At 44.9% G+C, this 12,970-nt stretch overlaps 1 long non-coding RNA gene across 1 annotated transcript; it reads left to right on the top strand.

Moving 5' to 3' along the window:
* Positions 1–4,974: 4,974 nt before the first annotated feature.
* Positions 4,975–7,508, top strand: LOC122223663. Its single transcript, XR_006204383.1, has 3 exons — positions 4,975–5,039; positions 5,517–6,605; positions 7,124–7,508. It is a non-coding gene; the product is annotated as an uncharacterized LOC122223663 (long non-coding RNA).
* Positions 7,509–12,970: the final 5,462 nt, after the last annotated feature.

Raw genomic sequence — 12,970 nt, 5'->3', positions numbered from 1 at the left:
CTTTTATGGCTGCATTTCAAAGAAAACCTACACTCCTTCTGATGGGCGCACCAGGTCCTGCAGCATCTGGCCACCCCTCCTCTGCCCCATCTCTCAGGCTCCTCCCCTCTCTCCTGCTCTCCGCCAGTCACTGGAACCTCTTTTCCATCCCAAGTGCACAATTCAGCACCGTCACCGGCGCTGTTCCTTCTATCCGGAATGCCTTTCCTCTTAGAAAAAAAAAAAAAAAAAGAATATGTGTATGTGTGCGTATCGTTTTTATGAAAGAAATCAAAGCACACAATTTAAAAGACTCAGATGATACCACGGGATTATAGCGCAAACCCAGGGGGCTGGGAGGCTGGGAGGACTAGAAAGCAGGTTCCAGTATATAGACTTGGGCTTAAACCCTTGTTTCCATGAACCTCCCACACTTCCTCCTGGCCTGGCATCCTGGGTATGGAGACACTCAACTTTTCCATGCAGTCTAAATCCCCTGGGGTCCTGGCAGGAGGAGGGAAGGACTTGCCTGGATGCGCCGGATGGAGGACAGAATCAGGGGGTCTAAGTGAGCTTTATACTGACTTTCAAATCGTTTTCCGGATTTCCTTCCATACCTCCACCCATGCCTGCCACAAGTCAGGTGCCCTCAATTCCTGAGACTTTTCTGGGGAGCTCAGTGCTCCTTTTACATCGGCATTCTGTCTGCAAGCATTTGCTATTTGGCATTCTTAGTTTTGCTAAGTCCTCCTTCTACTCGTCCATCCCCCCAAAATGTTTTCACTCTTTATGACTACAGGGCTCTCTCTCTTCACCCATTCGCTTTGTCTTCCGAGTTTCTTTCTCATTCATTCTTTTTTTTTTTTAAGTTTATTTATTTGTTTTTGAGACAGAGAGAGACAGAGCATGAACGGGGGAGGGGCAGAGAGAGAGGGAGACACAGAATCGGAAGCAGGCTCCAGGCTCTGAGCCATCAGCCCAGAGCCCGACGCGGGGCTCGAACTCACAGACCGCGAGATCGTGACCTGAGCTGAAGTCGGACACCCAACCAACTGAGCCACCCAGGTGCCCCATCTCATTCATTCTTTTTATGTTCAATTTTAGTAGGGCTGTAGAAGAGGTAAGGATCAAAAATGTCTCATATCTACCATTTTAACCAGAGTGCCTCTCTTATCTCATTTTTAGGCTTTTCATCCTTTAGGTATCAGGTTCACAGTCAGAGGTAGACGTCCCTGACCACAGGTTTGAGTAGATACTGCCGGGATCATCGAGGACGGTGGAAACACCCTATTTGCTTCCGTTATAACATTTACTGTTCTTTAAAGCTGTATCCTTACTTATTAAGTCACTAACCTCAAATACATCTGTTGGTTGTTTTGTTCAAGGTCTCTGATCCCATTGGAATGCAAGCTCAGGGAAGGCAGGGACAGGCTAAGAAAAAAAAAAAAAAAAAGACAAAGATGTAGCAAATTGTATCAAGAGCCAAACTTCCTGTGTTCAAATCCCAGAGCAACCACTCCTTTTGCTGGGCAACCTTGTGTATACATTGCATTAAGATGGAGATATTAACAGCATTCCTATCTCATGAGACTATTGTAAAGATTAGAACAAAGCTAGAGGTCTTAGAACAATGTCTAGCACACGGTGAGTACTACATTAATGTTGGCTTGGGAAGGCCTTGGCTGAGTGAGGATTGAAGTTGTGCTCTGGGGGTGCCTGGGTGGCTCAGTAGGTTAAGCATCCAACTCTTGGTTTCAACTCAGGTCACGATCACGCGGTTTTGTGGGCTGAAGCCCCACGTCAGGCTCCACACTGTCAGCCTGGGATTCTGTCTCCCTCTCGCTCTGCCGCTCACGCTGTCCCTGTCTCTCTCAAAATAAATAAATACACTCAAAAAAAAAAGTTATGCTATGAAAATTTAAGGCTCAACTTCCTGAGAGTATAAACAGGCTGGCGTTGCATTTCTGGACTGTTGAGACTCTAATTTTGAATTCTGAGTTTTACTTCTTAAGTTTCCATGGTGTCCCCAGTTATGTCCAGTAATTGGTAAAGCAAGGTCCCTTGGGGTATCCCCAAACAGAAGACTCCTCCTTTGGGACAAGCTGGGGTAGGAAGGATGGGGTGAAGGATTACAGAAAGGGAGTAATGTGATAGACTTCGAAGAATAGAAAGCTTGGAAAGAGCGGGGTATGCAGGTGAAGAGAGTGGGGGTTAGACATCAGACAAACTTTGGCGGGAATGCCAACTCTACCTCCAGGAGCTCTATGCCCTTGAGCAATTTGCTACACTTCCTGGTGCCTCGGTTCCCTTAACTATGGCAAATATGATAGGAGATGATGTATATAGGAAACGTAGGCCAGTACCTGATGGAGAGGAAAGTGCTTTAGCATTTAAATTATTATCACTATTATTAGGATTAGTCAGGAGACCCGCGCTCTCACCCCACCTCTGAATCTGACTGGCAACGTGGCCTTGGAGAATTCGTTTCCTTTTCTGTGTCCAAGAGGCTCACCCATGAAACCAAGTCATGCTTTTTATTTCTTTGCAGCTTGTGAATCAGAATTCTGCCAGCGGTTGCCTCTGGAGACCAACTCCCATCTCGCCACTCCCTTTTGGCACACACACACACACACACACTCCTGAGATCTTAGGCCTTTTCTCACTTTTTTCAGGACAGTATTTCCAAATTTTGCTCTGCTGCTGTACAAAATTAACCTATATTACAGTGAGAAGGGTCAGCAGAAGCCAGCTCCCAAGAAGGCTCTCTTGATCCCTTGATCCCCACCTCCTGGTATTCACACTCTTGTGTGGTCCCCTCCCACAGTGGATACAGCTTAGTAATAAGCTTTTGGTATAACCGATGGAATCATTCAGAAATGTCAGTGTGCAATTGTTTTTAAAATTTTAATTCCAGTGTAGACAACATACTGTGTTATGTTAGTTTCAGGTGTACAATATAGCGATTCAACACTTCCATATACTACTCAGTGCTCATCAACCTGAGGGTATTCTTAATCCTCTTTCCCTATTTCACCCATCCCCCGACCCCCTCTGGGGACCCTCAGTTTATTCTCTATAGCTAAGAGTTTGCTTTTTGGTTTGTCTCTCTCGCTTTTTTTTCCCCCTTTGTTCATTTGTTTTGTTTCTTAAATTCCACATAGGAGTGAAATCATATGGTGTCTGTCTTTCTCTGACTTTCTTATTTTACTTAGCATTATACCCTCTAGACCTCTAGATCCATCTGTGTTGGTGCAAATGGCAAGATTTCATTCTTTTTTATGACTGAATAATATTCCATTGTGTGTATATACCACATCTTCTTTATCTATTCATCTATCAGTGGACACTTGGGCTGCTTCCATAGCTTGGCTATTGTAAAGAATGCTGCACTGGGGGCGCCTGGGTGGCGCAGTCGGTTAAGCGTCCGACTTCAGCCAGGTCACGATCTCGCGGTCCGTGAGTTCGAGCCCCGCGTCAGGCTCTGGGCTGATGGCTCGGAGCCTGGAGCCTGTTTCCGATTCTGTGTCTCCCTCTCTCTCTGCTCCTCCCCCGTTCATGCTCTGTCTCTCTCTGTCCCAAAAATAAATAAAAAACGTTGAAAAAAAAATTAAAAAAAAAAAAAAAAGAATGCTGCACTAAACATAGGGGTGCATATATCCCTTCAGATTTGTGTTCTTGTATTCTTTGGGTAAATAGTAGTGTAATCGTTGGATCACAAAGTAGTTCTAGCTTTAACTTTTTGAGGAACTTCCCTACTGTTTTCCACAGTCGCCGCACCGGTTTGCATTCCCACCAACAGGGCATGAGGCTTCCTTTTTCTCCACTCCTCAACAACACTTGTTGTTTCTTGTTTGTTATTTTAGCCGTGATAACAGGTGTGAGGTGACATCCCATTGTGGGTTTTGCTTGATTTTCCCTGATGAGGGATACTGAGCATCTTTTCATGTGTCTGTTGGCCATCTGGATGTCTTCTTTGGAGAGATGTCTGTTCATCAGAGTGTCACTTCTGAGATTAGGTCATGAAAGACATCGAGGCTTTCCCTTTACTTCTGGATTACTCACTCTTGAGAAACCCGGCTGCCATGTCATAAAGATAAACAACCAATGGGGAGGTCCAGGTGGTAAGGAACTCGGGCTTGTCAACAACCAGTCTTAATTTGCCAGGCATGAGAGTGACAGGATCCTCCAGCCTCAGGCAAACCTTCAAGTGATTCATCCCAGTCAACATCATGACTACAACCTGACAGGAGACCCTGAGCCAGAACCACACGGTTAAGCGTTTCCAAATACTTCACCCACAGAAACTGTGTGAGAATACATGCTTATTGTTGTTTCACATCTCTAAGTTTTGGAGTCATTTGTTATGCAGCAATAGATAACTAATACAGGGTCCCCAGGGACACGTTGTGTACAGATGAATGGGTTTATAAGTGCAGACCCTGGGGCGCATCTGGGGACTGGCTGAAACCCTATGAACCTTTCCAAAAATCTCGCTCATTTCTCTTCCCCTTTAGGTAGCAGGCTGTTTCCTAGAATTTAACACTTTGGATCATAGTTCCTTTTGTTTTTCTGAGCGGTGTTATTTTGGGTTTGTTTGTTTTTTTGTTTTGGTTTGTTTGTTTTGCATATTAGGGCCCTACGCTGAGGCAGGCCCTCCTCGGGCCTACTCCAGGGTCTGACAAGTTTCAAAGTCCTCCTGGTGCGCAGTTATCTTTTCATGTCCTGACTGGGCCCATGCCACGTGCCACACGGCCCTACAGATAATAAAATTTGTGAAAGAACAATAGTTAACTACAATAGGTTAATACCACTGTTTGTTTCTACATCAGCTTCCACCCGGTCATTCTTGCCCTCACCTTCAGCGGTGTTAGAGCGGCCGCAGGCATTTTTGGCATCCAGCTAAGGGAAAACGGAATGTAATTTGGATTTCGTAGGACATGTTTGTGTGGCTCGCAGACACTCGTGTGTAGAGGTGAATAATTTCTTGTCTTCTCAGGGTTGGAGTGGTTTCCCACGATACTCCTGGAAGTATTGCTTTGCTGACACAATAGCATATCATGGTAAGAAGATGCCCTAACCCGGGTCACATGGGCGCCAGGGGCATGTGGGGATCTGGAGGAGGAACGAAGGGTGAAACACACAGAGCTGGACGTTAACCCATGAACAGGTCTTCCGATCTTTAGATGGATAAGACTGTAAGCCAAAGGTTGACTAGGTTGGCATCTAGTCAAAACTATGCCCTCCCCACCAAAAAAAACCACAACTACTCATCCATTATAGCAGAAAGACTGAATTCTTTTTCTGCTCACTCTTTAGAGTATTACCCCACAACGTAATTTACGTATAAAGAAATGAATAAGCAAAAATAAAACGGCAACCAGAGACTAAAAATGTGGAAAACAAATATAAAAGCGCATCAGAAACCCTATTATATTTTTTGGGGTTTGGTGAAGCCTGAGGTATTTGTCAACTTGGCAAAACCTGTCACGCGTGGTGATAGCCGAAATTCGCTTTCAACCCTTTTTTTCTATTTACAGATTTTTCGTTCTTCAGGAGAGTCCTCAAAATTGTCTCTGCTTTGGGTTCCACAAAAGCCAGCTTCGCTTGTGTGCCTTCCCACTGAGCTCCAGAGTCCAGCAGAAAGCTTTCCTTCCTGTCCGCGACCGGCCTTGGCTTTGGTTTTGATCTGAGCTCCTCTCCACTCTCCTCACTTATTCTCAGCGGCATTCATGTGGACCCACTAGCTCCCCTGGCTCTTGGCTGAGAACCTTTCATATTCTGAGGTCAAGTTCTATCTCTGCCAGCAAGTTTGGAATCCCCTCGCCTGAAGCCCGGTTTCTTTCTGAAGACCTCGTGTTCTTTTTCCCTGACAGGAGCCCATGACAGCCTCGACACTCTCTCCCCCCCACCACCACCTCAAGGAATAACACTTCCAAGTCTCTGGCATTTCCACCTGCTTCGTGACCACTGTTATTACCCTGGCGGCATCATGAGAGCAGGAAACACATCTAAACCATTCACTTTTGCCTAGTTGCAAGTGCAGACACAGCAAAGTTTGGTGAAGAAATAAGTACACGAATCATTATATTATCTACCTCTTGGCATAAAATTTGAATATTTATGTGGCCAACCTTCACGTACGATTCAAAATCTCCTAGCTCTAACTAGGCAAAATTCCATGAACTTTGGGGGTGGGGCGGAATAAGCTGTTTCGCTACAGGGACATCTTCTTTGCTTTTCCCTTGTTGAGACTTCATCCCTCAGTTTTCCTCTCCTTCCTTTTTTCTTCCTTTTCCCCATCCTCTTTCTTTCTCTCCCCTAACACACGCATCTGTGCGTGCACTCACAAGCATACCTGCGTTTATACTTGTAGGAACCAGAAGAATCCATTGGGAATTAGCCAAAGCTATGGTTCGAGTTATTTATTTAAGACTTTCATTTGTTGCCCAAGTTGCTTTGAAATCTGGACAGGGGGAGGACAGAGTAAACCCTGTGGTCAGGAAGCTGCGATGCCCTGGTGGAGATCGGAGAGGCTCTGTTCCAGCTCACAGATGAGAGACACTGATCTTCAAATGGGCCTCGGGAGAGACGATGCATGTCCAGGAATACATCTCTGCTCGTTTCTTGTAGGTCAACAGGAAGGATTCCTTATTTTCCAAGCAATAATACGTTTCCTTCATTGAGATAACTGACCTCCAGTTTTATTTCCTTGCAAACTAGATTATAACCCTCTAAAATGAAACACCTCACCCGATGGTATTTTCACAGAATGGAGTGGACAGCTGTTGTATTTGCCTGTCCAGTATCCATCCTTGTTATTCTGAAAACAGTCCACGGGGTTCAGGATGGCGGGGCTCACCCCTTGTCTGCACCCAGCAGTGCGCCTAGACTCAAGCTCGGTCAGACACTCTTACCCTAGAAAGTAAAACCTGAACGAAGTGCCAAAAAATGAAAAGTGTTGCAATCCTTTTGTCTCAACCTCAGTGTCCTGAAGAAACGTCCAATTATTCCTGGCCTCAGATCCTCAAAGCTGTTCCCACGCTAAGACCTGGTTTTGCTATTTTCGCTTCTAGCTTAGGAGCCGCTCCTTCATCTTTCAATTAGTTACTTACTTTCTTTTTTTTCCTCTTTTTCTTTATTCCAGGGTGGATGCTCGTAAGTTGCAAAGAACCTAGCAGCTACAGACAGGTGAAGTAGATCTGAGATGTGAAGACCAAAATCTGGGGCCAGACCCAGTTATAATTGTAGAGCAGGAAAAACCAGTTTTCCTAAGGTCCGTTTCACCTCACTGCTGGCCAGCAAAGCCACAAATCTCTGTTCCCACACCGTCACTTCCACAACGCTCTGTGCTCTGGTGCCTTCTCCAATTTCTTCCTAGCAACACTCATCTCTGAAAAGGCATGGAATCAGTCATGGTTTATTTGGTCAATACTTTTCAAACACCTACTGTATGTTGGACACCGTTCTAGGTACTTGGGGTGAATCAGCAAAATCTCTGCCGCAGTGCGGCTTTCATTCTAGTGGCGGAAAGCAATCGAGTCAACAAATAGATGAGCAATATAATTGGGCAGAGTGATGAGTATAATGAAGGCCAAGGCGATAGAGAATGACTGGGTGGTTTGGGAGGGTTTCCCTGAAGGACACACATTTGAGCTAGGAGGAGGATCCTTTGTGGGACATGAAAATATGGGGGGGGGGGGGAGGCAAAGCTATCCGGGCACCTAAAACAGCAGGTGCAAAAACCCTGACGTGGGGATGAGCATGTATGTATGGAAGAAAGAAGTACAAAAGGTCAGGGACATATGCAGGGGACAGATCCTACTGGGGTTTGTAGACTATGGTGCAAAGTTTGTGTTTTATCCTCATTGCCACGCAAAACATCAGAGGGGGGTGGCACGATACGACTTACTGATTTGAAAAAGATAACTGACCACAGTGTGGATAATCAGTTGTAGAGCAGGGAAACCAGCTGGGAGGCCATAACCGTAATTGTTACAAGAGCTAATGGGACTCGGGCACGAGCACAGATGGAGACAAGTGGGAGGACACAAGACATACGTGGACGCAGAGCTGCTGGTGCCAGAAACAGAGGAGTGATGGTACATTTGCCAAGATGAGGACAAGAGAAGAGGCAGCCCCACGTTCAAGCGGCGGGAGGTGGACGTCAAGGGTGTCGTTTTGGTCCTGTTCAGTGTGGCACCGTCCATCAGAGGTGCCCAAGTGGAACTGTCCAGAGCCTAGTGAAGGAGTCAGAGCTGATCTAAAGTTGAGTCATTCGGATATGGCTGGTATTTAAAGCCATGGGGCTGGATGAAATATCCAAGGGGAAAATACAGTAAGAGATGAGAAAGGGCCCTTGACTATTACAAAGTTTGACGATCATTAATATTTTTCATTCACAAACTTCTCAAGGTTCTTATTCACTTCATCCAGATACGTGACCTTGATGAGTTTACAATCTAACACAGTGTTTTAAAACATTTATTATTATTGTTTTCAATGGCAAACTAGCCCTCAAAAGTAATCCGATGTTAAATCTGACTTTAAAATTGGGAGAGCTCTGGTTGTTGCCGGGTGGGGGTGGGGGCTTATCCAAAGCCCTCCACTCATAGTGTCCCCTCAAACGCCACCACCCCCCAACACTCACACTCAGAATCATCTCTGAGGACCCACTATGGGATTCTGGCTGTAGGGAGAACAGAGTGAGAAGCTTTTTACCTCCTTCAAGTCGAATGTCACCTTTGTCGTAAGACTTACCCCTAGAAAAATTATGGACTGTACTCTCTACCCTTAGTCCTAATGCTTTTAGCATGGTCTTTGTTGAAAGCACATATCAGATGCCAACTTATTACAAGCTTTACTCATTATTTGTATTTTATTTTAAATTGTTATCTAGGGACACCCGGGTGGTTCGGTCAGTTAAGTGTCCACCTTTGGCTCAGGTCACGGTCTTGAGGTTCATGAGTTGGATCCCCGCATTGGGCTCTATGCTGACAGCTCAGAGCGCGGAGCCTAATTCAGATTCTATGTCTCCCTCCCTCTCTCTTTCTCTCTGCCTCTCCCCCACTTACGCTCTGTCTCTCTCTCTCTCTCAACAATAAATAAGTGTTAAAAAAAAAAAGAAAAATAAATAAACTGTCTCCTTGCTTGAACACAAGCTCCATAAGGAATATGTATATTCTTATTCATAAGAACACTCATATATCCTACCCACTTACAAATAGTAGCTGGCTCATGGTGGCACTAAATAAATATTCCTTAACTGAATGAATATATGAATGAACTAAAGAAGCAATTCCGTAGGTGGACACAGCATTTTTTTTTTAACTCCCCAGATAGGTATTGAATATCTAGATCATGAATCTGCACGCAATAATATAGGAAAAATAAAGGCATCTAGAAAACTACTTTTTTTGTAGAAAATCACACTTTATTTCTTTTTTAAAGTTTTTAATTAATTAATTAATTAGTTAATTATTGTGCATGAGTGGGAGAGAGGCAGAGAGAGAGAGGGGAGACACAGAATGCCAAGCAGGCTCCACGCTGACAGCACAGAGCCTGATGTGGGGCTGAAACTCACAAACCATGAGGTCATGACTGGAGCCAAAATGAAGAGTCCAACACTTAACCGCCTGGGCCACCCAGGCGCCCCTAGAAAATTACATTTTAAATAAGGTTTGATCTTACTCCAGAAATCCTGGAGAACTCAGTAATTTCTGATTCTAGAGAAAAATACTTCCTTCCTCATTTAAATTGTCACACTGCTAGATTGGAACGCTCATCTGAGCGTTCCACTCCCACCCCAGAAGAGCTCTCTGCACCCACACCTCTCCCCATGTGACTCTGCAGCGCCCCCTAGGGGAGCCAGCCCGACTTGCATCTCGGACTTGGGGCTTTGCCATGTGACTCGCTTTGGCCAATGCAAAGGAGATGTGTTGAGCAGAGACTTTCTCTGTGCTTGCGTGGTCTGGCTTGTCCTGGGCCTTCACCATCTGCCACGAGATGAACAAGTCCCAGGCAGCCTCTGGTCCCAGGATTAGAGAAAGTAGAGCAAACCTGAACTCAACCCACAACCTGTAGTTGAGCCTCCTGCCAGTCCACAGACCCATGAGCAAGAAGTTCATGTTTGTTGCTATAAACCGCTGAAATTGAGGGAGTGTTTGTTACCCAGGACTAGTGCATTAAAAACAAACATAATGAACTTAAAAATAGTGGCTCTCAGGGCACCTTGATGGCTTAGCCAGTTAAACTTCCAACTCTTGATCTCAGCTGTCTCTGGGTAGTGAGTTCAAGCCCCGCGTCTATTATTATTACTAATAATAATAAATTTTAAAAAAATTTTAAGTAAAAAAATAGTGGTTCTCCTCACTGTAATTTAAAATGGAATGGGGCGCCTGGGTGGCTCAGTCGGTTAAACGTCCGACTTCGACTCAGGTCATGATCTCACGGTCTGTGAGTTCAAGCCCTGCGTCCGGCTCTGTGCTGACAGCTCAGAGCCTGGAGCCTGTTTCAGATTCTGTGTCTCCCTCTCTCTCTGCCCCTCCCTTGCTTGTTCTCTGTCTCTGTCTCAAAAGTAAATAAACATTTAAAAAAAAGATAATAAATAAATAAATAAAAAGGAAAGAAAATTCCACTTTTCATTAAAATCAGAATTAGAAGGCATTTTGTGAGGTTTTAAAAAATGTTTATTTATTTTTGAGAGAGGGTCCAAAGCGGGCTCTGTCCTGACAGCGGTGGGCCCGATTTGGGGCTTGAACTCATGAACTGTGAGGTCATGACCTGAGCCAAAGTGGGACATTTAACCCACTGAGCTACCCAGGCTCCCCCATTTTGTGGTTTTTCTGAAACTTCTTTGAAGGTGGGCACACTGAAAAAACCAAAGTGAGGCATATTTCCTATGGGAAATATGATTTAAGGGGCTGCTCTAATGAAGGCAAAATGACTTGCAATAAAAAGCACAAGAGTAGAAACAAAGGTGAGTCCCAGCCAGACTTTGTCCGCTCCTTCCCTGAGTGAGCCTTGGGCAGCCCAGTGATCCCTGGGGACTCCTGCATCCAGACAAGCAGGGCAATGAAGTAGATGGTTGCTAAGGTAGCTTTCTGTTCCAACATCAGATTAACCATTTTATGGAGAAGCAGGAAAAAGTTATTACGTAGCAGTTGAAGTAAAGTACTAATGGATGGAAACAATGAAGCATTTTTTTACAGAATAAAGAAGATACTCCGTGTAATTGAATTAGTCTGCCATTATTAACGGAATTTAAAAAGCAAATGGAAAGAAAAAGGATAGCCTCAAACCAAACCACATCAGAAGGACAAAACTCTCTCAGGTAAGGCAGAGTATCCTGCAGAAAGGCTTGTGGGCATCTTTTTCCGATAAGAAAATCAGTGGAGAAGCAGAGTATCATTTTTGTATATAAGAGTAAACTTTTTAAAAAAACGTTTATTCATCTTTGAGAGACAGAGAGAGAGAGAGAGAGAGGAGAACACGAGCGGGGGAGGGGCAGAGAGAGAGGGAGACACAGCATCCAAAGCAGGCTCCAGGCTCTGAGCTGTCAGCACAGCCCAACGTGGGGCTCGAACCCACGAACCATGAGATCATGACCTGAGCCACCCAGGTGCCCCTAAGAATAAACTTTTTTAAAAATGACAAGTGGCTAGAAAGTAAACACATTGAATATTGTTCTTGTCTAACTATGATAGAGCCAACAGGTCAAGTGTGGGGGTGCTTCTGAAGTATGCTCTGCCCCTGTTTTTAGAACTGCTTTTAGCTTTTCCAAGCTTCACCCCAGCTTAAGTCCAACATGCTGGGGGCAGAGGCAGAGCTGTAGAAATGGTTGCTCTTTGAAAGGCAGACTTTAAGGGGGAATTCCTTTTTAGTTGTCTTTCTACCCCCCCACCCCCACCCCCAACTCCTCTTCAAGAAGGATTATCTGTCTCAGTAAAATGTCTTGTCTTTTCCTGATCACTTTTCGCAGTCTGCCTTCACCCAGCAATCTGCTTTGTTCCGTCAGGGAGCCCTGTCATCTCTCAAGGCAGAGAGAATCATCAATGGCATCTCACTTCAGCAAATTAGCCACAGTGTTTACACTGCAAGTCCTGGGGGCTGAGCTTTCTTGCATCTCAAGAAATTCCCAGGATTCTAATGTTTTTGCAAGTGGGAGGATTTTGAACCAATGCATTTTACTTATTTAGCTTAGCATACATTATTTTATATGATGGCACTGAATGCTCTGAGCTGAGCTCTTGGAAATATTCACGTACGCACATGCACACACTCTCTCTCTCTCTCTCTCTCTCTCTTTTTCTTCTGTCTCATCCATTGCTGCACATAAGGAAGCCAGTCTGGTGCAAGAGAAAGAAACTGATCTGAAGATTAGGGCACTGAGAACCTTGGGTTCTAGTTCTGACTCAGGTAAACCAATCGTTCATTGTGGGACCTTAGGCAATTCACTTCTCCCCAGGATTCTCTTTCTTCCACTGTAATCCACGGTAAAATGAAGAAGGAAGGGGCTAGATGATTTCTGATGGCTCCTCCAGAGGAGGAGACCTCTTTCTTAAGGCAAGATGGTAGGAAACCAGTATGAATCCCTTCAAGGGTCAGCTTTCACCTCAAGCAGGAAACATCACACGACGGGGACAGACTGGAAAGACAGTGCTGAAAGAGCCACAAATCCCTGCCTCTATTTGCTCACCGTGTCACTGATATACCCACAAAAGAGTCCTGTCACCAGGCTTTTTTTCTACAGATGCCACCACTGTATTGTATTGTACTGGTCCTCATGCAGAACTCGAAGGATGCAGTCTCAGCTTTTGAAGAGCTCATATTATGGGGCCAAGGGTAAAAGAACCACATAGGAAAACATCACAGTCAAGGGCGACCTAAGTAACTTCCTGAGGTTCCTTTTAGGCCCATGAGTCAATGCATAGGAAGAACGAACTTATTAATCAAAAAGCTGTGGACCTGCTCAATGTCTAATTATACCTGTCAC

The sequence above is a fragment of the Panthera leo genome, chromosome B4 (assembly GCF_018350215.1).
Source record: "Panthera leo isolate Ple1 chromosome B4, P.leo_Ple1_pat1.1, whole genome shotgun sequence".
NCBI classification, from domain to species: domain Eukaryota; kingdom Metazoa; phylum Chordata; class Mammalia; order Carnivora; family Felidae; genus Panthera; species Panthera leo.
This window is presented reverse-complemented; position numbering and strand designations above follow the sequence as displayed.